This window comes from Ovis aries, chromosome 3 (genome assembly GCF_016772045.2).
Source record: "Ovis aries strain OAR_USU_Benz2616 breed Rambouillet chromosome 3, ARS-UI_Ramb_v3.0, whole genome shotgun sequence".
Lineage (NCBI taxonomy): Eukaryota > Metazoa > Chordata > Mammalia > Artiodactyla > Bovidae > Ovis > Ovis aries.
The window spans coordinates 162,250,586-162,276,963 of NC_056056.1; the positions used below are offsets into that span (position 1 = coordinate 162,250,586).

The 26,378-nt window shown below is 37.7% G+C and overlaps 1 protein-coding gene across 24 annotated transcripts in view; it reads left to right on the plus strand.

The window, feature by feature from the left end:
• R3HDM2 (R3H domain containing 2) overlaps positions 1 to 26,378 on the plus strand; it is a 170,251-nt gene that overhangs the window by 42,022 nt on the left and 101,851 nt on the right. For 21 of the 24 annotated variants that reach the window (XM_060412906.1, XM_060412911.1, XM_060412913.1 and 18 more), the window contains one exon: positions 5,459 to 5,521. The gene's annotated coding sequence lies outside the window, so the exon portion shown is untranslated. Of the gene's footprint in view, positions 1 to 5,453; positions 5,522 to 26,378 lie in introns of all 24 variants that reach the window. The other 3 variants (XM_060412918.1, XM_060412910.1, XM_060412919.1) reach the window with 1 other exon arrangement.

Here is a 26,378-nt window from a genome sequence, read left to right on the forward strand (position 1 = left end):
CCCCTCCCCCTAGTAACCACTGATTTGTTCTCTGTATCTGTAAGTCTGCTTTTCTCTGTTCATTAGTTTATTGTATTTTTTAGATTCCACATATAAGTAACATCACATAGTATTTGCCTTTCTCTCTTTGTCTTATTTCACTTAGCATAATGCCCTTCAAGTTTACCCATGTTGCTGCAGATGGCAAAATTTTGTTCTTTTTATGGCTGAGTAGTATTCCTGTGTGTGTGTGCACACGTGCCTACATGTATGTGTGTATATACACACCCAGTAGTATTGCTGGGTCATATGGTAGTTCTATTTTTAGCTTTTTGAGGAGCCTCCATATTGTTTTCCACAGTGGCTGCTCCAGTTTACATTCCTGCCAACAATGTATAAGGATTCCTTTTCCTCCTCATCCTTGCTGACATTTATCATTAATGTTCTTTTTTCTTATAGCCATCCTGTGAGGTGGTGTCTCATTGTGTTTTTGATTTCTATTTCCAGTGATGTTGAGCATCTTCTCCTCTGCCTGTTGACCATTTGCATTTCCTCTTTGGAAAATTACCTATTCAATTCTTCTGCCCATTTTTTTATAATATACTTTTTAATGAAAACTAATTTTTTAAAAAAATTTATTTTATTGAGGTATAGTTGATTTACAATGTTGCTTTAATTTCTGCTGTATAGCAAAGTGATTCATTATACAGAAACACATATATGTACTTATTCATATTGCTTTCCATTATGATTTATTACTAGATGCTGAATATAATTCCTATCATCCTGTATATGATAGTTTGTATCTGCTAATCCCAAACTCCAAATCTATCCCTCCCCCACCCCCCTGACCTTGACAACCATAAGTCTATTCTCTGTGAGTCTATTTCTGTTTTGTAAATAAGTTCATTGTGTCTTTTTTTTGTTGTTGTTTTAATTTTTGGCTATGCTATGCTGCATGTGGGATCTTCCCTGATTAGGGGTCAAACCCATACCTCCTGCATTGGAGGTGCAGAACCTTTTTTTTTTTTTTGGAGGTGCAGAGTCTTAACCAAGGACTGTGAGGGAAGTCCCCATTGTGCCATATTTTAGATTCCTCATACAAATGATATCATATGGTATTTGTCTTTCCAACTTACTTCACGTAGTATGATAATTTCTAGGCCCATGTTGCCTCAAATGGTGTTATTTCATTCTTTTTTATGGCTGAATAGTATTTCATTGTGTGTGTATGTGTGTGTGTGTGTATATACCACATCTTCTTTATCCATTCATGTGTCAGTGGACATTTAGGTTGTATCTGTGTCTTGGCTTTTGTAAATAGTGCTACTTTGAACAAAAGGGTGCATGTGTCTCTTTGGATTACATTTTTTTCCAGGTGTATAGCCAGGAGTAGGATTGCTGGATCATTTGGTAATTCTACTTTTAGTTTTCTGAGGAACTTCCATACTCTTTTCTGTAGCGACTGCACCAATTTTCATTCCTACCAACAGTGTAAGAGTGTTCCCTTTTCTCTACACCCCTATTCAGCATGTGTTATTTGTGTGTGTATATATATGTTTAGGTGCAAGGTCATAGTTATTGCACACAGGGTCTTCACTCTGTTGCAGCATACCAGATCTTTAGTTGTGGCATGTGGAATCTAGTTCCCTGACCAGGATCGAACCCTGATTCCCTGCGTTGGGAGTGGACCACCGGAGAAGTCCCTAAGCTCCACTTCCTGATGGGAATTGCTACAAATAATCTATGGCCATGTTTAACCTATAACACTGGGCCTTCCTTTTCCTTGTTCCTCTTCTTTTTGTCGTCTTGCTCTTTCTCCCTCCTTTTCTCACCTCCCTTCCTTCCTTCAGGTTAAGTGGATAGTTTGTGGATTTTTAAAATTACCTTGCCTTGCCTTTTTCTTGAAATTCATGTTAGAACAAAGCTTACTTGGTTAAAGGATTTCTTCTGTGATTTCTTGGTGTGGCCAAGGACCAGATATTTTTAGGTCTTCTGACTTTGTAGCTTCTTTTCAAATTACCTTAGTGATACCAAATATCTCTAAATACAGGAGAGATTAGTTTTTTCTTCAGGTGATTTTGATCTTTTTAAAAAATCCTTTTATTTGTAATTGCTAAGGTTTAACATTCTAGTCCTTTTATGGTCTCTGTTCCCAGCCATTCAGTCATTCAGAAGTTACTTGTTAGTCATCCAGAGTTCCTGAAGTGGGGCTGAAATGGCAACTTTTTTCCATGGCGCTCATTGAAGTCACGAAAGGAAGGGTTCCCTATCAGGAGAAGGTGTCTGGATTGCAGTTGTCTTGAGTGGACAGTGTTTTTCACGTATGAAATCAGTAAGAATGTCGGGTAAGGTGCAGATGTCAGTGACCTGTCAGCCCATCAGGATAAATCAGCTCAAGTCCTAAATGAGGTGATAATGTCAGCACAGTGAGCCCCTTGCCCTGAGTTTATTGGGCCTCTAGTTAAGGTAGCTGTCAGAGACCTTATTTTAAAGAAAAGTCAGAGTATTTGTTCAAGATTCAGCTGACTTTAAACATTATTTATTTTGGAGGGGGAAGGTCACTTTCAGTATAGATGTACCATTGAAAGTGACGTGTGGCTGTTCTTCAGATTATAGCCATTTTCACGTGCCCAAGTGTTACAGTTGTTTGCATCTTTTAAACTTGTCTCCAGGTGACTAGAGGCAACAGGTGACTGTTTCTCTGAGTAAGTTTAATTAATATTCTTGGGTCCCAGACAAGTAGATTTGTTAACTGTAGTTTCTGATTTATCTGTTGCCCAAACTAGTGATAATTTGATAGGAATAGGAACTCAGAGGTGGCATTTTATTGTGAAAGATGGTTGCTAAATGCAGCTGATTGGAAGGCTGGGACAAAGTATCTGTTTTCCTGGTGACAGGGTCATTATTTAGGCTTTATAGAATGTGCCACTAGTCTGATGACTAAACTAAATCTCCCTACTCCTGTGAGGAGTGCTTCACAGAACTCTTATCAACTATGATACTCTTACAAGGATTTGCAACTTGGTTCAGATTAGCCTGGTTGTTCTGCTCTTCCTCAGTGCAGTACTAGTGGCCAGATTTTTGGTACTTGCTGCTGCCTGAGAACTTTGGATCTGAACCCCAAAGACCTAGAGAACTGTGTTGCCAGATAAGATTGCATCTATTTTTTGAGTGCAAATTTTACTTTCAGAGGTACCTTCTCTCTTCCAGAAAGGAAGAGAGCTTTTTGAGAATACAGGACAGATTGTTAGAATGAAGAGAACATAGGGTTTTGAAGCCTGGTTGGTTTTTTGGCTGTAGAAATAAGTTTTAGAAAGCCGAACACCTCAGAGATAGTACCTGGCTTTGTAAGTGAATCAAACAACTAGAAAACTGTTCCAGTGTTTATTGTGTGTCAGACACTATTTGGCATTGGAGGTACAGATATGAAAAAGACACATAAGACTTCTGCCTTCAGAGAGCTTACATTTCCTTGTTTGAGAACTTTGATAAAGAAGAAAATAAAGATATAAGATAATTAGAGAGTATAGTGCTGAAGAAAATTGATATGGTGATGTGATTTGAGAGTAAGAGGATACTTTAAATTGTGTGGTCAGATCTCTTCATAGTGACATATGAACTATTATTTGAAGGGGGGTTAGAACCAGCATTTCCTGATGGAAGGTTACTGTTCTGAGCAGGAGGAACAACAAAAAAAGGACTTATGGGGAGTATGTGGTTTGGTATGTTCAAGAATAGCCAGGGCCAGGTTTTACAAGGCTCTGTAGACCTTGCTTGGGATGATGGAAAGCCATTAATGGAAGGAAACTGGTTGAACAAGGAAGCTAAGTGATCTGATATACATGTTAAAAAGATCACTCATAATACGTTGTAGATCAACTGTACTTCAATTTAAAAAAAAAAAGATTACTCTTGATTCTCTGGGAAGAACAGATAGCAGACTGCCCAGTACAGAAGTAGAAAGATCAGTTGAGAGGCTATTAGTGTAGTAGTATAGTATAGTGTTAGTTGCTCAGTTGTGTCCAGCTCTTGGTGAGCCCATGGACTATAGCCTTGGGCTATAGTCTGTCCATAGGATTCTCCAGGTAAGAATACTGGAGTGGGTAATCATTCCCTTCTCCAAGGGATCTTCTAGACCCAGGGATCAAACCCTGGTTTCCTGTATTCCAGGCAGATTCTATTGCATTTGATTAAAAAATTACAATTATATGGAGGTTGAAGTGGATGGATAGCAAAAAGGAATTCAACTTCTTTTAGAAAGTATTTCATTTTTAATTTTGATAGATTACAGTTTGGGCAAGAAAACCATCATAGCAATAAGTACTAGTGTGGGCTTTGAATTGTGTTGCTCTTGATTCTCTGACTCAGAGTTGGAAAGTGACTTTTTGGTGTGGCAAGGCTTCAACTTGAATCTCCTTTGCTCTCTTAAGAATAAGATACATCTGGGCATGTCTTGAGGACCTTTAGGGAAAGGCAACCAGTAATTTCTTTGCATGAGGAAGAACAAGACATTTCGTGGGGAAAAAATTCACTGTGCAGGTAATTTTTCAGGACCAAGATTGGCAATGGGAAGGGCAGTATCCTCCGGTCATGCCTCCCAATCCTAACCAAACCACCACACATCTAATGCCAAAAGTCTGAGGGGAAGGGACTGTACAGAAACTGGAAGAGCTTTTTCATGGAAGTCTGTGTAAGATACTGAGAAGGTAGACTTAGTGATGTGATATTCATAAAATAGAGTTATAAAACAAAATGATGAATTGGAGATACTCCTCATTGTATAGATCTTAGGAGCGCTTAGGTTTTTTTTGTTTGTTTGTTTGTTTTTGTTTTTTAGGGCTTAGGTTTTGGAGACAGGCTGGCTTGAGCATATTAAGGGTTCTGGTGGTGACACTCAGCACCCTGGGTGCCTAAAGTGGATTCAGCAGCAACCAGCCCTCAGAGTCCTGTAATAACAATAATAATAAATACTGCAGTTGGAGTGAGGAGATACTAAATTCTGTGTTTGTGATATTATTTCTGCTCAGAGAAGAAATTTTTTTCTCTGGCCACTCTACTTTTGCTTCGCATCTACCAAGACAGATGCTATTCTGCTAGCTCAGTTTCTAGATTTGTCTTGTGTAGAAGGATAATGGGTAAAAAAACAGCTGAAGTTCAAGGAGTAAGGCTGGATAAAAGTGGACGTTATTAGAAAGTAGACTAAGAACTGCTTATAAGTAGAAGGGATCAGCAGCGGGGGAGGAGCCAAATGACCAGTGTTTTATTGTGAATTAAAATAGGGGTAGATACCGAGAGTTCAGGGCAAAGTGAGGGTTATAAGAAATATTGTGAGCAAAAAGAATTGAGAAATAAAATATTAAGAAGCTGCTATGGATTTTTAAATAGATCTCTTTATTTTCTTTGAGAGTCTCAGTATATTAAAACTGAAATATTGCTTTTAACTTATCTTTTTTTTTTTTTTTTTTTTTGAGGTTAGACTTGTTACTTATATGTGACACCATTCCAGCACTGAACTCATGGAGGCTGAACATTTATTCAGGTAATAATAGTTAACATTTATGAAACACTTATTATGTGCCAGGCAACAAAGTAAGTGCTTACCCATGATCTCATTTAATCCTCACATAACCTGGGAGTGTTATCGTACCCATATAATGGGTGAAGAATTTGAGACTCATTGTATATCAAGATTGAATTCATCTGAATTTTAATTTTTAATTTTTCATTAAAAAAATTCAAAAAGGCTACTGCAAAGTCAAAGTGAGAGATGTAGTAGCTTGGATTAGATGATGTTATTCATTATCTGACATGAATATGAATATAAAATGGTTTTGATTGACTGTATAGTTCACCCTCATCTCCATAACTTTTCTCCATTGCTCAATACATCATACTTTCTGTTTGTCTTTAAAACAGTGAAAATATCTTTTGGTAAAGAAAAATTCAGTTTAGGATTTTTAACCTTAAAGCTTTTAAGCTTTTTTTTTAAGTAGGTAAAAAGTTTATATTTTTTGATTAAATGTCTACAAAAGGTAAAAATCTATAATTGGGGAGTTCTTAAGAGGTGATAATACAGATTATAGTCTTTTTTATTGATTTTATCACACTTGGGGTACTATTCACAGATGTTTTCAAGTTTAATGAACCTTATTAGAGTTTCTTGTAGGAGCTTTTTTTGGTGTATCTAAATGCTTATTTACAGATTATATTAACTGTGTACTTGCCAGAACTGACAGTTTCTAGCAGTACCGACTGAAGATCTGTCAAAATTGAAGATGGAACATGTCTGAAAATATATAGGTTAATGGAAGTGTTTTTACGTTTACAAAAATTCAAATGTATATGCTACTTTGAGTGGTTCTCTCTGTTTAATTTTGCCAAGAGTTGCCTGTACACTGAGCAAGGGAAAGTAAAACCACTTTATTAATGCCTTATCAATTATTGAGTGGCCAGCAGGAATACATTGTCCTCTCATAGTTTTCAAAAAAGAGCTTAATTGAGGTTTTTAAAAATTGACATACAGTAAACTACATATGAAAATACACAATTTGTTAAGTTTTGACGTGTGCTTATCATGAAACTGTCACCACAGTCAAGGTGTAATGAATATATTTAATCACCCCTCAAGTTTTCTTATCCCCATTTGTAATTCTCCCAACCTCTGTGGTCTTTGGACAACCACTGATCAATTTTCTGTCAGTATAGAATAGTTTGCAGTGCCTAGAATTTTATGTAAATGAAATCATAAGTGTACGCTCTCATATTTAATTATTTTTGGTTTGGCTTTTTTTTTTAAGTTAATTATTTTAGATTCATATATGTTGTATGTATCAATAGTTCATTACTTGTTATTTCTGAGTAGTGATCTTTTGTATAGCTGTAGCACAATTTGTTCATTCATTTACTTACTGACAGACATTTGGATTTATTCCAGTTTTCAGCAGTTACAATTAACGCTATGCTGTGAATATTTGTATACAAATCTTTGTGTGGACTTAGACTTTATTTTTCCCTCTAAGTTAATTTCTTCCTTTTTTTTTTGAAGTGAGTTCACATAGTATACAATTAACAATTTTAAAGTGTACAATTAATGGGTATTTAGTATATTTACAGTGTTCTGCAATCACTAACACTTTCTAGATTCAGAACTTTGATTATTCCATGAACCACCCGGCCTCATTAATCTTTTCCCATTCTCTTTTCCCCCCATCCTTTGGTAACTTCTGATCTGCTTTCTGTTGTTATGGATTTGCCTAGTCTGGACATTATAATATGAAAGGAATCAGACAGTTTGTGAACTTCTGTGGCTGGCTTCTTTAATTTAGCATAATGTTTTTATGGTTCAGGTTTCCCTGATAGCTCAGTTGGTAAGTAATCCACCTGCACTGTGGGAGACCTGGGTTTGATCCCTGGGTTGGATTCGTCCAATTTGTAGCATTTATCAGTACTTTGTTTCGTGTTTAGGCTGTGCCACATGGCTTTTGGAATTTCAGTTCCCTGACCAGGGATTGAACCTGAGCCACAGCAGTGAAAGCCTGAAATTCTAACCACTAGGCCACAAGGGAACTCCCAATACTTTGTTCTTTTTTATGACTGAGTAATACTCTGTTGTGTGGTGAATATATCCTATTTTGTTTATCCACTCATCAGTTAGGGGACTTTAAAGTTATTTTCCACGTTTTGGGTGGAAATATGAATAATGCTGCTACAAACCATTATATACAAGCTTTTGTGTGGAAATATGTTTTCATTTATCTTGGCTATATACCTCAAAGTCTTATTTGCTGAATCATAATGGCAACTCACTCCAGTATTCTTGCCTGGAAAATGGCATGGACAGAGGAGCCTGGCAAGCCACAGTCCATGGGGTTGCTAAGAGTCAGAGACAACTGAGTATATGTGCACCACAGTAACTCGACGTTTAACTTGTTAATGGACTGTCGGATTGCTTTCAAAGTGGTTGCACTATTTTACATTCCCACCAGCAGTCTATGAGAGTACCAGTTTGTCTGTCCTTATCAAACTTCTTCTTATCTGACTTTTTGAGTCTGGCCATCCTAGTGGATGTGAAATAGAATCTCATAATGGTTTTGATTTGCATTTTCCTGATTACTAGTGATGTTGAGCATCTTTTCACTTACAAGTTGGCCATTTGTATATCTTTTTTGGAAAAATGTGTATTTAAATTCTTTGTCTTTTAAAAAATTGGATAACTTGTCTGTTTTTTACTGAGTTGTAAGAGTTCTGGGTACAAATTCCTTATCAGATGCATGATTTGCAAATAGTTTTTCCATGGGTTTTGTTGCATTTTCTTGGTGGTATTGTTTTGTTTAAAATATTTATTTATTGCTGCATTGAGTCTTAGTTGCAGCACATGGGACATTCATTGTGTCATGCAGGAGCTTTCGTTGCAGCACACAGACTCTCTAGTTGTGGCATGTGGGCTCTGGTATGTGCGGGCTCAGTAGCTGTGACGTGGGCTTAGTTGCTCTGTGTCATGTGGGATCTCAGTTCCTCAATCAGGGATCTAATCCACGTCTCCTGCATTCTTCACCACCACCACCAGGGAAGTCCCTTGATGGTATTGTTCATAGACAAGTTTTAAATTTGATTAAATCCACTTAATCTATTTTTTAAAATTTAAATTTAGTTTAATTTGAGACTTAATCTATTTTTTTGATTAAGTGGATCTTAATCTATTTTTAGCTCTTACATTTAGGTCTGTGATCCATTTTGAGTTAATTTTTGTGTATGGTGTGAAGTATGGTTCTAACTTTCATGTATAGATATCTACTTGTCTCATTACTGCTTGTTGAAGAGACTCTTGATCAGTTGTGTTCAACTCTTTGCAACCCTATGGACTATAGCCCACCAGGCTCCTCTGTATGTGAGTATTCTCCAGGCAAGAATACTGGAGTGGGTTGCTGTGCCCTCCTTTGGCCTGTTGGATTGATTGTCTTGGTACCCTTGTCAAAAATCAGTTGACTGTACATGTAAGGATTTATTTTTGGACTTTCAGTGCTATTCCACTACAATACTGTTTTGATTACTATAGCTTTGTGTAGTTAGTTGAACTTGGGAAATGTGAGTCCTCCAATTTTGTTCTTTTTTTTTAAGATTATGTTGTTTGTTCTAGGTTCCTTGCATTTCCATATGAATTTTAGGATCAGTCTGTCAGTTTATGAATAAAAAAGCCAACTGGGATTTTGATAGGGATGCTTTGAATCTGTAGATCAGTTTTGGGAGTGTTATCATCTTGACAGTAACATACATTCCTTGGTATGTAAAACATGCCTGCTGCACAACGCTTCAGTTGTGTCCGACTCTGCAACCCCATGGACAGCAGCCCACCAGGCTCCTCTGTCCACAGGATTCTCCAGGCAAGAACACTGGAGTGGGTTGCCATTTCCTTCTCCAAAACATACATATCATCAAGGTAAGTCGCTTCAGTCATGTCCAACTCTTTGCAACCCCGTGGACTGCAGCATGCCAGGATCCCCTGTCCTTCACTAGCTCCAGAATTTGCCCAGATTCACGTCCAGTGAGTCAGTGATGCTATCTGACCATTTAATCTTCTGCTGTCCCCTTCTTTTGCCTTCTATCTTCCCCAGCATCAGGGTCTTTTCCAATGAGTTGGCTCTTTGCATCAAGTGGCCAAAGTATTGAAGCTTCAGCTTTAGCATTGGTCCTTCCAGTGAATATTTAGAGTTGATTAAGTTTACATCTAAGTATTGTTTTTAAAAATGCATTTATTTTTGGCTCTGCTGGACCTTTGTTGCTGCACGGGCTTTTCTCTAGCTGCTATGCTTGGGTTTCTCATTACCGTGGCTTCTCTTGTGGGGCATGGGCTCTCTAGGGCAAGTGGGCTTCAGTAGTTTCAGTTCCTGGGCTCTAGAGCACAGCCTCAATAGTTGTGGTGCATGGCCTTAGCTGCTCCACGGCATATGGGATCTTCCTGGAACAGGGGTCAAACTTGTGTCTCCTGCATTGGCAGGCGGATCCTTTACTGCTGAGCCACCTTTTTTTTTTTTAAATTTGAACTTTATTTGGCCAATGTGTCCAATTCCAATATTGTGGTAGAAATGCCTGAAGAACTGTCACCATGTGATTCAGCTCAAATATCCTTGGCTGTCTCCCACCCTGGAAACGAAGGGTCCCGGTTCTGCCTGGCACAGGCCTCAGGCCACCCTGGACATCACAGAGCAATAAGGGCCCTGGCCTGGGGAAGGAGGGGGCTGCTGGGCTTATCCTGGCTTGTCTTATTTTTCTTACTACTGTAAATAATTTTTTCCCTTAACTTCACTTTTGGGTTGTTCATTGCTTGTATATAAAATGCAATCAAGTTTTGTATATTAACCTTGTATCTTGGAACCTTGCTAAACTTGTTGACTAGTTTTTAGTGGATTCCTTAGGATTGTCCGGATACAAGATCATGTTATCTGCAAATAGAGATAGTTTTTACTCCTTTTCCAATCTGGGTGCCGTTTCTTTCTTCTTAATGTCTTATTGTCCTAGCTAGAACCTCCAGTGCAAAAGTGGATGTCTTTGTCTTGTTACTGAGCTTAGGATAAATGCATTCCACCTGTAAGTAGGATGTTATGTATGAGGTTTTGCAGATTTTTTTTTTCAATGAAATTGAGCTATTTCCTTAGGATTGCTCTGAGGATTATAATTGACATCTTAATTTATAACAGTGACATCTTAATTAATACCAACTCAATTACAATTGTGTGCAAAACTTTGTTCCTGTTCAGCTCTGTTCCCTCCCCTCTCTTTTGTGATATTACATGCAAATTATATCCTTTTATATTGCATGCCCATCAACAGTTTTATAGCTTTATTTGGTTTTCTTTGAAATTAGATAGACAAAGAGTTACATACAAAGCGTTTATACTGTGTTTTATATTTACCTATATAGTTACTTTTACCAGTACTTTAAAGTTTTTTGTTTGGATTTGAGATATAGCCTAGTATCCTTTTATCTCAGGCTGAATGGCTCTCTTTGGTATTTCTTAGAGACTAGATTTGCTGGTGATGAGTTCTTTCATTTTTATCTAGGAATGTAATTTCTTCTCTGATTTTGAAGGGTGGTTTTGCTGGATATAGAATTCTTGCTTGATAGTCTTTTTCTTTTAGGACTTTGAATAAATCTTTGCATTGCCTTCTAACTCCCATGGTTTCTGATGAACTTCTTGGATATGCAGATGTAGTGTTTTAAATCACATTTGAGAAAAATTTGGATACTATTTCATTAAATATCATTTCTTTCCCTTTCTCTCCTATCATGGGACTCCCAAAATGAATTGTTATGTTTTGTGCTAAGACTTTGTTACTTTTTCTTTATTTTTTTTTTCTCTCTGTTCCTCAAAATCTAGCCTAATGGACCCATCTTAAAGTTTGTTGATTATTTCTTCTTGCTCAGATCTCGTGTCAAACTCTCTACTGATGTTTTTAATTTCCATTATTGTAATTTCCGACTCCAAAATTTTCATTTGTGGTTCCTTTTTGTAATTTCTGTCTTTCATTCAGTATTCTGTTTTTGATGAGACATTGTTCTCACAGTTTTTCTTTAGTTTTTTAGTCATAGTTTTCTTAATTAAAAAAATTTTTTCCCTCCCTCGTTCCTTTTTGATCTTATTTAAAATGGCTAACTTAAAGTCTAATACCGAAATATAATTTAAACAATTTTTTTTTAATTAAAAAAATATATGTAAGTCCAGTGTTTGGGCTTGCTAAGTAAGTTTCTCTTGACTGTCATTTTTCTTGTGGGCCATACTTTCTGCTTCAAGGTAATGTTATATTGTTAAGAACTTTACAATACTGAACCTCTGCTTCTTCCCTCCTGGTCATACATTTACTTGTATATATAAATTGTATAATATATTTTAATTATTCTTGCTTTGAATAATTGGTTGTTTTAAAAAGGTATTTAGGTAATGAAGGAATAATTTTTTATATTTACCCACATTGTTACCACTTCTGGTACACTTCACTCCTTTGTGTAGATCCAGATTTTCATGTTATTCATCCTGAAGGACTAGTACAGGTCTGCTGGTGATGAATTCTTTTAGTTTTTGTATGTCTGAAAAAGTTCTTATTTTGCTTTCATTTTTGAACAATATTTTCTGTGAATTTAGTATTCTTGGTTGGTAGGGTTTTTTTTGTTTTGTTTTTTAAATTTCAGTCTTTTAAGATATCACTCCATTGTCTTCTGACTTGAATAGTTTCCAGTGAGAGTTCTGTTGTTATCTTCATCTTTGTTCCTCTATAGAGAAAAAGTTCTTTTTCTTTGACTACTTTTAAGATTTACTCTGTATTACTTGTTTTAGATAGTTTGTTAATAATGTGTCTATTTTGTTCTTTGAGCTTCTTGGATATGTGTGTTTATAGTTTAATCCAGTTTAGAAACTTGTAAGTTATTTCTTTAAATATTTTTTCATTTTCTTTGGAAATACCACTGACACATACATTAGTTAATTTTACATTATGCCACAGTTCACTGTGTTCATTTTAATTTTTTCTTCTGTTTTTGGTTAGTTTCTAGTCCTGTGTTCTCAAGTTTTTTCTCCTAATTCTGTTAAAAATTTTAATCTGTTGTTAGTCTTACATAGTGTAGTTTTATCTCTAATATATCAGAGATTTTTTTTTTTACTTCTTCTTCTAACATGCTTAGTTTCTTCTTTAGATTTTTGCATATATCAGTTCAGTCACTCAGTTGTGTCCAAATCGTTGCGATCCCATGGATTGCAGCATGCCAGACTTCCCTATCCATCACCAACTCCCGGAGCCTACTCAAACTCATGTCCATCACGTTGGTGATACCATCCAACCATCTCATTCTCTGTCGTCCCCTTCTCCTCCTGCCTTCAATCTTTCTCAGCATCAGGGTCTTTTCCAAAGAGTCAGTTCTTTGCATCAGGTGGCCAAAGTATTGAAGTTTCAGCTTCAGCATCAGTTCTTCCAATGAATATTTGACTGGCTTGATCTCCTTGCAGTCCAAGGGACTCTCAAGAGTCTTCTCGAACACCACAGTTCAAAAGCATCAATTCTTTGGCGCTCAGCTTTCTTTATAGTCCAACTCTCGCATCCATACACTACTACTGGAAAAACCATATCTTTGACTAGACAGACCTTTGTTGGTAAAGTAATGTCTCTACTTTTTAATGTGCTGTCTAGGTTGGTCATAGCTTTTCTTCCAAGGAGCAGGCATCTTTTAATTTCATGGCTGCAATCACCATCTGCAGTGATTTTGGAGCCCCCCAAAATAAACTCTGTCACTGTTTCCACTTTTTTGCCATCTATTTGTGGTGAAGTGATGGGACTGGATGCTATGCTCTTAGTTGTCTGAATGTTGAGTTTTAAGCCAACTTTTTCATTCTCCTCTTTCACTTTCATCAAGAGGCTTTTAGTTCTTCTTCACTTTCTGCCATAAGGGTGATGTCATCTGCATATCTGAAGTTACTGATATTTCTCCCAGCAGTCTTGATTCCAGGTTGTGCTTCATCCAGTCCAGCATTTCTCATGAGGTGCTCTGCATATAAGCATCTGAATGCAGAGTTCCAAAGAATAGCAAGAAGAGATAAGAAAGCTTTCTTCAGCAATCAATGCAAAGATAGAGGAAAACAATAGAATGGGAAAGACTAGAGATCTCTTCAAGAAAATTAGAGATACCAAGGGAACATTTCATGCAAAGTTGGGCTCAATAAAGGACAGAAATGGTATGGATCTAACAGAAGCAGAAGATATTAAGAAGAGATGGCAAGAATACACAGAAGAACTGTACAAAAAAGATCTTCACAACCCAGATAATCATGATGATGTGATCACTAATCTAGAGCCAGACATCTTGGAATGTGAAGTCAAGTGGGCCTTAGAAAGCATCACTACGAACAAAGCTAGTGGAGGTGATGGAATTCCAGTTGAGCCATTTCAAATCCTGAAAGATGATGCTGTGAAAGTGCTGCATGCAGTATGCCAGCAAATTTGGAAAACTCAGAAGTGGCCACAGGACTGGAAAAGATCAGTTTTCATTCCAATGCCAAAGAAAGGCAATGCCAAAGAATGCTCAAACTATCGCACAATTGCACTCATCTCACACGCTAGTAAAGTAATGCTCAAAATTCTCCAAGCCAGGCTTCAGCAGTACGTGAACTGTGAACTCCCTGATGTTCAAGCTGGTTTTAGAAAAGGCAGAGGAACCAGAGATCAAATTGCCAACATCTGCTGGATAATGGAAAAAGAAAGAGAGTTCCAGAAAAACATCTATTTCTGCTTTGTTGACTATGCCAAAGCCTTTGACTGTGTGGATCACAATAAACTGTGGAAAATTCTTCAAGAGATGGGACTACCAGACCACCTAACCTGCCTCTTGAGAAATCTGTATGCAGGTCAGGAAGCAACAGTTAGAACTGGACATGGAACAACAGACTGGTTCCAAATAGGAAAAGGAGTACATCAAGGCTGTATATTGTCACCCTGCTTATTTAACTTGTATGCAGAGTACATCATGAGAAACGCTGGACTGGAAGCAACACAAGCTGGAATCAAGATTGCTGGGAGAAATATCAGTAACCTCAGATATGCAGATGACACCACCCTTATGGCAGAAAGTGAAGAGGAACTAAAAGCCTCTTGATGAAAGTGAAAGAGGAGGGTGAAAATGTTGGCTTAAAACTCAACATTGAGAAAACAAAGATCATGGCATCTGGTCCCATCACTTCATGGGAAATAGATGGGAAACAGTGGAAACAGTATCAGACTTCATTTTTTGGGGCTTCAAAATCACTGCAGATGGTGATTGCAGCCATGAAATTAAAAGACGCTTACTCCTTGGAAGAAAAGTTATGAGCAACCTAGATAGTATATTCAAAAGCAGAGACATTACTTTGCCGACTAAGGTCCGTCTAGTCAAGGCTATGGTTTTTCCTGTGGTCATGTATGGATGTGAGAGCTGGACTGTGAAGAAGGCTGAGCCCCGAAGAATTGATGCTTTTGAACTGTGGTGTTGGAGAAGACTCTTGAGAGTCCCTTGGACTGCAAGGAGATCCAACCAGTCCATCCTGAAGGAGATCAGCCCTGGGATTTCTTTGGAAGGAATGATGCTAAAGCTGAAACTCCAGTACTTTGGCCACCTCATGCGAAGAGTTGACTCATTGGAAAAGACTCTGATGCTGGGAGGGGTAGGGGGCAGGAGGAGAAGGGGACGACTGAGGATGAGATGGCTGGATGGGATCACAGACTCAAGGGACGTGAGTCTGAGTGAACTCTGGGAGTTGGTGATGAACAGGGAAGCCTCGCATGCTACGATTCATGGGGTTGCAAAGAGTCGGACATGGCTGAGCAACTGAACTGAACTCCGCATATAAGTTAAATAAACAGGGTGACAATACACAGCCTTGACATACTCCTTTCCTGATTTTGAATCAGCCTGTTGTTCCATGTCCAGTTCTAACTGTTGCTTTGTGACCTGCATACAGATTTCTCAGGAGGCAGGTCATGTGGTCTGGTATTCCCATCTCTTCAAGAATTTTTCATAATCTGTTGTGATCCACACACTCAAAGGCTTTGGTGTAGTCAATAAAGCATAAGTAGATGTTTTTCTGGAATTCTCTGGCTTTTTCAGTGTTCCAGTGGATGTTGGCAATTTGATCTTTGGTTCCTCTGCATTTTCTAAATCCAGCTTGAACATGTGGAGGTTCATGATTCACGTACTGTTGAAATCTGGCTTGGAGAATATATTTGCATATATAGTTTTAATAATTTTCGAAATGTCTTTCTTTACTAATTCTATAGTCTACATTGTTTCTTAGTCATTTATCTTTTCATTAGGAAATAAGTGTAATTTACAAGAAGTTGCACATGTTCCATGTGTTTTTCACACAATTTCTCCTAGTGGTATCAGTTTGTATAACTATAGGAGCATATCAAGCTAGCAAATTGATATTGGTATAGTCTGCAGAGTTTATTCATACCTGATCAGCATTTTAGATCTAGTCCCACGTGTATGTTTGTGTGCATGTAGTTCTTAGGGAATTTCGTCACATGTGAATTTGTGGGAGTACAGAACAGTTTTATTCCCACAAGAATTTTTCGTGTTGCCCCTACCCTTTTTCTTTTGGCTGCACTGTGCGGCATGTGGGGTCTTAGTTCCCTAGCCAGTTCCCCGTGCCTTCTGCATTGGGAACGTGGTGTTAACCCCTGGACCATCTGGGAAGTCCCTGTTGCCCTTTTAAAACCACCCCTACCTCCCTCCACCCCACTGAAAAACCTGAAACCCTGACAACCAATATCTGTTCTCCATCTCTATAATACTGTCATCTCAAAAGTTTTCTTTCACATTTGCCACTTTTTAATGATTTATTTTTGGCTTTGCTGGGTCTTCTTTGCTGCTCATGGCCTTTCTCTAGCTGTGGTGAGCAGGGCTACTCTTCATTGTGGTGTGAGGGCTTCTCACTGCAGTGGCTTCTCTTGTTGCAGAGCACAGGCCCTAGGTGCATGGGCTTCAGTTGTTGTGGCTCTCAGCCTCTAGAGTGCAGGCTCAGTGGTTTTGGTGCATGGGCTTAGTTACTCTTGAGGCATGTGGCATCTTCCCCAAGCAGGGATCAAACCTGTGTCCCCTGCGTTTGCAGGCAGATTCTTATCCACTGAGTCATTAGGGAAGTCCTCAGAATGTTATTTAAAAGGAATCATACACCATGTAACCCTTTAAGATTGACCTTTTTTCCCCCTTACTCAGCATAATTCCCTTGAGATCCAAAAAAGTTGTTGTGTGTATCAATAGTTCCTGTTGCTAAGTAGTGTTCCGTGGTATGGCTGTCCCAAGTCTGTTTAAACATTCATGTGTTGAAAGATTTTTGTGTTGGCTCCATTTTTAGGCTATTGTAAATAAGGCTATACATTCATATACATGTGAACATTCATAAACATGTTTTTGTATAATTTTTTATTTTTCTGAAATAAAGGTCCAAATTATAGTTACTTAATAGCATGGTAACTGCATATTTCATTTCATAAGAAACTGCTCTACTTTCTTCCAGAGTGGCTGTGCCATATTATATTCCTACCAGTGATCTAGTTTTTCTGCATCCTTGCCAGCATTTGGTATTGACAGTATTTTTTATTTTAGCCATTATGATAGATGTATAGTAATATCTCACTATGGTTTGAATTTGTATTTCCCTAATGGTTGATTTTCAATATGTCTGTTCATGTCTACTACCCATTTTTTTTTTAAATTTGTTTCTTTACTGTTGAGTTTGAGAATTCTTTATATATTCTGTATACAAGTCTTTTGTTGGTTATGTGGTTTGCAGATTTTTTCTCCAATCTGTGGCTTACTCTAACTCTAGACTCCTTTGCTCTCTCAGGCTCTCACTCCTGTGTTCTCCACTTAGGAAGCCTGTAGGAACATACCTAGGTTTCCCTTAGACTCTTTCTTCCTTTTGATATTTCTTGAAAACTCTCTAGGCATTAAACTTAGGTAATATAGAGCTTGGTTGGGGCTTCCCAGGTGGCTCAGTGATAAAGGATCTGCCTGCCAACACAGGAGTCACAAAAGGCACGGAATCGATCCTTGGTTTGGGAAGATCTCCCTTCAGTAGGAAATGGCAACCCACTCCAGTATTCTTCCCTGAAAAATCCCGTGGACAGAGGAGCCTGACTGGCTACGGTCCATAGGGTGCAGAGTCAGACATAGACTGAGCACGCAGTATAATACAGAGCTCACCTTATTTTTTCCTCATCTCTCAGGAGTCATTGTCCTTCATTGCCTCATGTTCAGTGTCTTAAACACCAGTGTTTTGCACATTTGTCTGATTTTTTAAATTATTTCTGCCAGTAATATAAATATCATTCCTGTTATTCCAAGTTAGTCAGAAGTGAAATCCCCATCCCACCCTCAGAATTTTCAATAACACTAGGAACATCCATTGTTATTAACTACTGTCCAAAAATTCCTTCCTTTCTCAGGTTGTTTTAAAAAGGGTGGGAATGAGGTGGGAATGGAGGCTAAATATAACTCAGACAAAAGATACTTCTGATGTTGTTCAGTGTCTCTTGAAGCTCAGGTCCTTTCAGAAGTTTGCGAATCAATCAGATACAGGTTTAGAGCTAGAAATAGGTCAGCTACCATAGAACACAATGATGATGTGAAAATATTTTTGTGACACTTGTGTGTGATGATATATCCTTTCTTGTTCAGGTTTCTATTTGGATGTAATGCTAGATTCTGGATATTTTCGAATATCTTTATTCTTATCCTTACAGTCCTTTTCTTGAAAGAATGACCATATATTTAAGATCATAGTTTCTTTTATCTAAAGGGTAGAGTTAACCAGTTTAAGAAGCTGCTTTTTAAGCTTAGGTGCATCTAGCTGGGTAATTCTCCTTTGACCTTTATTATTAGTTTTGGAGCTTATATCAGAGCTTTTGATGTTTTAATATGTATACAAGTGTTTCTTAAAGAGTGTGCTCTGCATTTCAAAACTGCACTTGCCTATATAAAATTCAAAGAGATAAGCGTCACCACAGGATCATGTAGCTATCAAACACTTGAAGGAAATACTTCTTTGGAGTTATTTTGTGGAATGAGGACACATTTCAGCAATTAGGTAACTGAGCTCTGGAAATCTGCTAGAGCCACCTTTAGAATAGAGCTGTCTCTGCTTATGCTAGTCTCATTAGGAAAGTTTTACTTCTATTCCCAGTCTATTGCCTCTGCTGATGTACAGGGGCGTAGCTTGGTATATTTATTAGTCAGCTGATTTTCCGCAGTGTGTATCATGGATGCATTGCACAGAATGGTTACTCAGTGAGTGAGTACTTGTTGCATGAGTGAATGAATGCCTTTTCATTGAGTCATCTTTCCTTTTCTTTCTATCTCTATCCTTTTGATCATTTTTCGGTCTGCATTTCCTCTAGAGGGTGGAGAGAGAAGGCAAAAATGATGAACCAGAAATCATTGTTGTTTGTAAATAACTCAGATAAGGAAAGAGTACTGTATGAGAAGAAATTGAAACTCCTGCCTAAAATGAGGTTTTTGAATTAATACTGGATTTCACTTCTCTATTTTCTTGCCGTTACTAATGCTGAACTGGTGTTTTGCTTTTCTTCAGCATCCTGAGCAGCTTTTTTCTCTTTAGTTTATAGCTGGTGATAAGAGAACTCCATGGACTGTATAGTTCATGGGGTTGCAAAGAGTCAGACATGGCTGCGCGACTTTCACTTTCACCTCACTTTCACATGCTGCTTTAGTTTTCATTTTTATTTCTAATTTTTGTAACCTTTTCTTTTCTATGTGGAGTTCTCTTCTACTTCTTTATTCCTTACATATTGGTGTATCCTGAAACCTCTGCTCACCTTTCTAGGCTTTTCTGCTGTTAATCTGCCAGTGTTCTCACCATGCACTCTCCCTTTAAAATCCAAGGTTTCAGCTCTGTCACAATCTGGTGGTCTAGTTATCCAGTTCCATCAGTGTAACTGCCTACTGGGCACTTTGTCAGTATATCACATATACCATGTTTTAAGTAGAGCTTTATTCTTTCTTTCTTTCTTTACAGACTGACTATTCTCCTTCAAAATGCATATCTTAGAATACTGAGAAATGTCTGTTTACCCCTGTTGTTCTCAAACTTTTTGGTATTATAATGTCTTTACACGCTTAGAAATTATCAAAGCCTCCAAAAGAGCTTTTTTTAATGTAGGTTATATCTATCAATATTAATGTATTAGAAATTAAAACTGAGAATTTTAAAACACATTAGTTCATTTAAGTATGGTAATAAATCCATTACATGTTAACATAAAAGTGAACTAAATATTTTTCCCCACAACAGCAACAACATTTATAAGAAATGTGTCATTGTTTTTAATTTTTCCAAATAATTTAGTGTTGGGGTTAATAGAATACAGATGAGTCTCATATCTGCTTTTCATTCAATTAGTTGTGATATTATATGTCATGTAGCTTTCGGAAAATGCTCTTGTATATCTTTGAGATACACGAAAAGGGTGAATAAGGTTTAACATGCTTATAAAAATGGTTTTGATCTTGCATATTCCTTCAAAAAGTTGTAGGAATTCCCAGGCCACACTTTGAGAGCTGCTTTTGTCTCTGGCTGCCTGGATGTCCTCTTTGACTTCTCCCTATCATCACACTTATCTCCTGTGTCACCATGTCTTAATGATTCTGCCTCCTTAATGCTTCTTGGATCAGAGTCCCTTCATTCTCCAGCCAGAATGCTTATCTCGTCTTTTCCCTAGTTAGTGTCTCTGCCTCTAGTTTATCTGCTTTCTTAACCCATTACTTTTGTAGCAAAAGTAATCTTTTTAAAATAGAAGTATAATCATGTGTCTCCTTTCTGGATGTCCTTTATAAGTTTCCCATTGCTTTAGTTAGTATAACAGATTTATGTACATATATATATATATAATTGGTTGTGCTGGGTCCATGTAGGATCTAGTTCCCTGCCCAGGAGTTAAACCTAGGGCCCCTGTATTGAGAGTGTGGAGTCTTAGCCACAGGACCACCGAGAAATCCCACTACACAAGATATTTCATGAGCCTGTTTCCACTAACCTCTAACTTCTTTTGTAGCCACTTTTCTGTGAGTGTCTTATGGTATAGCTTTTTTTATGCAATACTTGCAGTTCTGAGAAAGCATCATGGTGACCCATATATCTTTGTTAATGGTATTATTGTTTGTTGGGTTCACATTATGTTCCTGGCATTATTCTTTGCATGTATTATCTCATTTAATCTTCACACAGTCTTCCAAATGAAGTACTTTTACCATTTCATTTTATAGATGAAGAAACTGGAGTTTAGAGAGATTAAGTATCTGGCTTCACATCATCCAGTCGTTAAATATGGAATCTAGATCTGTTTCTCCATTTCCTCTGTTTTGCTGTTTTTCCTTGAGGATTAGGCTTAAGCATCGCCTCCTTCTGAAAGCCTTCTCTCCAGTGTGATTTAGATGACCGCTTCCTCTATTCCCATTTAACCTTGTGAGCAGCTCTAGCTAGCACTTAGCACATGAGAATTTACTTATTTGTCTCCTATACCATTAATTTTCCTAGTAGGTACAGGAAGGGAACTTCATTCTTCTGGCATAGGATAATTAGTCTGCATCCCAGAATGTTTATCTCTAAAAGGAGAATGCATATTGAGGGCCTTAAAACCTAATGTCAGTCTGGACCTACTTAACTCTGTTCATTCTATACCAGCAAGGCCCTCAATTTCAGAGAAACCATAAAACAGTTAAGAATATTTCTATTTTAATTCTTCCAAATTTAAAAAATAGTGTCCCTGATCTTAGTTTTGGTTTTTGTTGTTTAGTTGCTTAGTCTTTTTCAACTCTTTTGCACCCCAATGGACTGTAGCCCACCAGTCTCCTTTGTCCATGGGATGTCCCAGGCAAGAATACTGGAGTGGGTTGCCATTTCCTTCTCCAGGAGATCTTCCTGACCAGGGATCAAATACACATCTTCTGCTTTGGCAGGCGGATTCTTTACCACTGAGCCACTCAGGAAAGCCCTAAGGGAAACTGAGGCACCAAGAAAATAAGTAACTTATCCAACATCACACAGTTTTTAAGTGGCAGGTGTGGAATTAGAAATCTCTAAAAACTATACTGTACAGAATACTGAATCCTTTTTACCCAGGATCTCATAGTACAGTCATTGTTAGGATAAAGGTAAGTGAGGAATAGAGGTAAAATTATATGGTGCAACTCTGCTGTCATGATCTTATAGAAAGTGATGATTTACTGTAGATTTTAAAAAATGTGTTTTCTTTCTAAAACACCATCTTTTTAGTATGAATGAAAGGATCTTTCATGTTATCTTTATTACAAAATTAATATCAGTCTGAGCTTCCTGCCCAATTTAATTCTTACTTTCCCAGTGAATAATAGCAACAAGAAGTCTCACATTTTAGTTGAGACTTAGAAAGCTGATAATCATTTTTCTTCTCCTAGCAACTTACATTAGGTAATTCCAGAATCCTATTTTCTTAATTTATTTGAGAGAGACATCTCCCCAACCCACCCCCCCCCCCGATCCTTTAAGCATTGCTGTGGATGTTTAATTTTGAGAATGCTAATTAGCTTCAGTAATCATACACCTTGAGGCATGTCTAGACATTTATAGCTTTGTATTTTTGGTTTGGAATAGGATGTGTTGGAACTTTTTGCCTTTTGTGTCTTTTTTTTCTTTTTTCAAGAAAGCTTTGAATTTAGTTCATGGAGGAGCTTGTTAATCTAAATTCAGTCATGGAATTTAGGGCTATTGCAGATTTATTTAGCCAGTATCCAGGAATATGATGCTTATTTTTTGCTAATAGTATTTTGAAGTCACCAAAAGTAGTTCTTTAAGATGATGCCTTATGTTGTAGATGGGTTTTGGAATCAGACCAATATGGAGAATGTAATTTTATTAAACACCCAGCCTAGTTTTAGGGTTTGGAATCCGAAAGCACATCCACAACAGGTCCCCTTTGTTGACACGTTTTTAATTCTCAGTTATTTAGGGTATGCTGCTACACTATCTTTTTACCAGCCTTCCTTCTGTTTCTCTGAAAGTGTTAGGTACAACGTTGTCAAAGTTTTAGTCTGTTTCGGAATAGATTTGTTTCCAAATTACCTGCTTCTGCCACAATATTTTAACCTTTAGTTTGAAAATGAGCATTCACCAAAGAGATAAGTGGATTGGTTTAAGAAAATTTGAATGTCATAATGTTTCTTAGAAAAGATTTTGTTTATTTATTTGTGGCTGCGCTGGGTCTTCATTGCCAGGCAGGCTTTCTCTAGTTGTGAATGGGGGCTACACTTCGCAGTGGTTGCATGGGCTTCTTACTGCAGTGGGTTCTCTTGTTGCAGAGCACAAATATAGGGGTGTGGGCTTAAGCAGTTGCAGCTCTTATGGGCCCAGAGCACTGGCTCAGTAGTTGTGACAAATGGACTTGGTTGCTCCATGGCATGTGGGATCTTCCCAGACTAGACCTGTGTCCCCTGCGTTGACAGGCGGATTCTCAACCACTAGACCACCAGGGAAACCCCCATAATAATGTTTTTGAGAATGTGATGGGGTGCAGGATATGGTTTGTAGACTTACTTTGAGCTCTTTAAGAGCTGATAGGATTGGCCTCGGCAAGATACAGCGGGCTTAGGGAGAAAAGCATGAGACATGCAGAAAGGTGCTTTTTCCCTAAACTGCTCTTTTGGATATCTTTCTACTACATCCCATCATATTTGGAGCTTAAAATAAGAACTTCAGCATAATTTAGTTAATTAGATTATACTCTCTGGTAGGATTATGTGTGAAATTACTGAGTATTTTTAGTATCCCTGTGCAGGAAGGTGAGTCATCAAGTTAAGGAGGACAAAATTGTCCTTATACATACTCTACAGTTTCAGTTAGTTTCATTTTTAAGGAAGCTGTTCTGAAATTAGAGGAAGCAGCTAAGTGAAACAGCCATATATAAATAATTCATTTTCTGGTTATGCCAGACTTGCTTACATGTGATATTGATGTTGAGGTATCAGGTAACCATTCCATACTCACTTTTTGTAGTCAGTGGTTTATTAACAATGGTTTATTTGTTACGCCAGGAACTGTCTGAGAGTAAGGAATATAACAGTGAAAAGAAAAGGAAAAATCCTTGCCCTTGTACAGCTTACATTTTTTCCCCCCAGTTTTATCTAGACACAATTGATATGCAGCTCTGTATAAGTTTAAGATGTACTGCATGATGACTTGGAATAAGAAAGGATTACTGCAGAAAGTTTTATTAACAGTCATCTCTTTGTGTAGTTTTAAAAATTAGAGCTTAACATTTTACTGGGAGAAATGATCAGTGCCATCAAACTTCCATGGAATTAACGCAGAATTCCTTAAAGTGAGAATTATAGATGGTGGTGTTTTGGTTGTAGTTTCTCTGAAAATTGGCTCTACTTTTTTGTCTTTGGTACCTATTTTGCCCTTCCAGGGAGAAGTGTGATGGCAGAACGTATAATAAATGATAGTTTCAGTTTGTCACAGATTTGCTGAGCATCAGGTGCCCTGTAAAATAATTTTAAAAATTATTTAATTGCATTAAAATCCTACAGTGGCATTTTTAGCTTGCTTATTTTACAGATCAGTTAAGTGAGGGTTATAGAGGTGGCTGCTACTCAGATCACACAGCTGGTGTGTGATGTAGCTAGGTAGACCTGTTCCTAACAGTTTTAAGTCCCAGGTTGAAAGTGTGAATGGAAGCATATATTCCATGTGTTTAGATATTTAAATTATAAATCAGAATTTTATTTATTTATTTGGCTGCTTCTGGTCTTAGTTGCAGCACACCGGATCTCCACTGCGTCACGTGGGATCTTTCATTGCAGTGCACGGACTCTAGCTGTGCTCAGGCTCAGTAGTTGTGGCCTATGGGCCTAACTGCTCTGCAACATGTGGGATCTTAGTTCCCTGACCAGGGGTCAAACCTGCATCCCCTACATTGCAAGGCAGATTCTTAACCCTGGACCACCAGGGATTCCTGAAATCAGAATTTTAAATACAACTTTGGAGAAAAAAAATTGTCCTCCTGCTTAGATACATTTTCATAATGTCCTGGAAGGCCAGAATTCTTGGACTTCTCAAAGTTCTGAGACAGGAAGGGATGTCCTCTTAAGTCTAGTCTCTGTCTACATCCGTTTCATCATCTGTCCTTGCCCACCGTTCAGACCATAGGATGTGAACAACAAGTATTGTCTGTTGAGAACAGAGTTTGGGGAGAGACCCTCTGAAGGCCCTGGAAGTAAATTTGAGCCTTGGGCAGAGCATTCTAGAATCTAGAGACTATAGTTGGTGGTGGTAGACTCAGAGGCTTCTGGTAGGGCTGGCCCCTTGGTCCTATAAGCATCTTGCCCTGAGGGAATAGACAGGTCAGAAGAGCATCAGAGTGGATCTGTCTAAAATACAAGACTCAGAATAGGCTTTCTTTACAACAGCTAAGGGTGGTACTAGCACCAGGACTCAAACTTGGGTATATTTGACTATACTGTCCTTTGTCAACAGTGAGAAAGTGTGGATTTACATAGAGAGGACATGATTGTTTATTGTTTGGTGAGTGCAGCAGGTATGGAAAACAGCTAATTTGACCATGTTATGTCATGCTTGGAGAAGTGCTTTGAAGTTGTGTGTTTTTTTTTTCTTTTGATATGGACCTTTTTTTTTTTTTTAAGTTTTTATTGAATTTGCTACAGTACTGATTCTGTTATTTATGTTTTGGTGTTTTGGCCAAGATGCACATAGAACCTGTACCCCCTGCATTGGAAGGCGAAGTCTTAACCACTGAACTGCCAGGGAGGTCCTGGAGAAGTGCTTTGAATGGAGCATGTTTTCAATAAGCCAGTCTGTTTTACCTTTTAACATACTATTAGTATTTAATCTTAGATTGTAGAGAATTTAAGAGTGGGAGGAAAAAAAAACCAAATGAAACTTGTTCCAAGTGTGTTCTGATCTTGCTGCAGTTTAAGCTGAATGACAGTTATAAGGAGACTTAACCAATTTTTCTTCTGAAGATAGGTGAGGCAGAAACATATTGGTCTGTTTATGTATTGGTCTGGAGTTTATGCTGAACAAGAATTTCTTTAGTACTGCTTGCTTTGCTTAGTTAGAGTGAAACATTTATAAAAGGACAAGATTATGGTTTCTGTTATATTTTATATTATACTTTAAAGGTAGATTAGGCATCATTATATAGTCTTAAAATTTTCAGTTGTCTGAAATTGATCTTAGAATTAGGAAGAGAGAGTGGTGTTTTGGTGGCTGTGAAGAATTGCTGTTTGGATGTGGAATATTAGTTTTCATTATACAGATTGTTGAGTTTGTAGAATACATCTGGGTTCAGTTATTCTTTGATTAATAGTCCACAGGATACCAGTCTTAAGATTGTCCAGCCACACTATTTATCAGATCCCATTCTTGAAGCATTCTTGAGTAGATTGAAACCTGGAAAATCTACATGAACCTATGATCTTGGATTATCCTCATCTAATTATAAATTTTTCCTTTTTTTTTTTTTTTTAATTGAGTTGCAAGGCTGACAGGATCTTAGTTTCCTGACCAGGATGGAGCATGGGCCCTTGACAGTGAAACTGTTGCATGCTAACCACTGGACTGCCAGGAAGTCCCAAATTCATCAGTTTTATCAGACTTAGAATTTAATTTAAATGTGGGAATAATATAGTTGTGGCTTCTGTTCAGTTTTCAAGGTGCTCTTTTTTTTTTGTAGCAGGTGGTGTTTGCATGTGTTGCATGATCAGATCGGTTAGTGGTGGAAAACTGAACAGAAAAATCTTGAGTGCTGTGTACTCTCAATTTTAGAGGTATAGTTATTAGTAAATCTAGATTGATGTTATA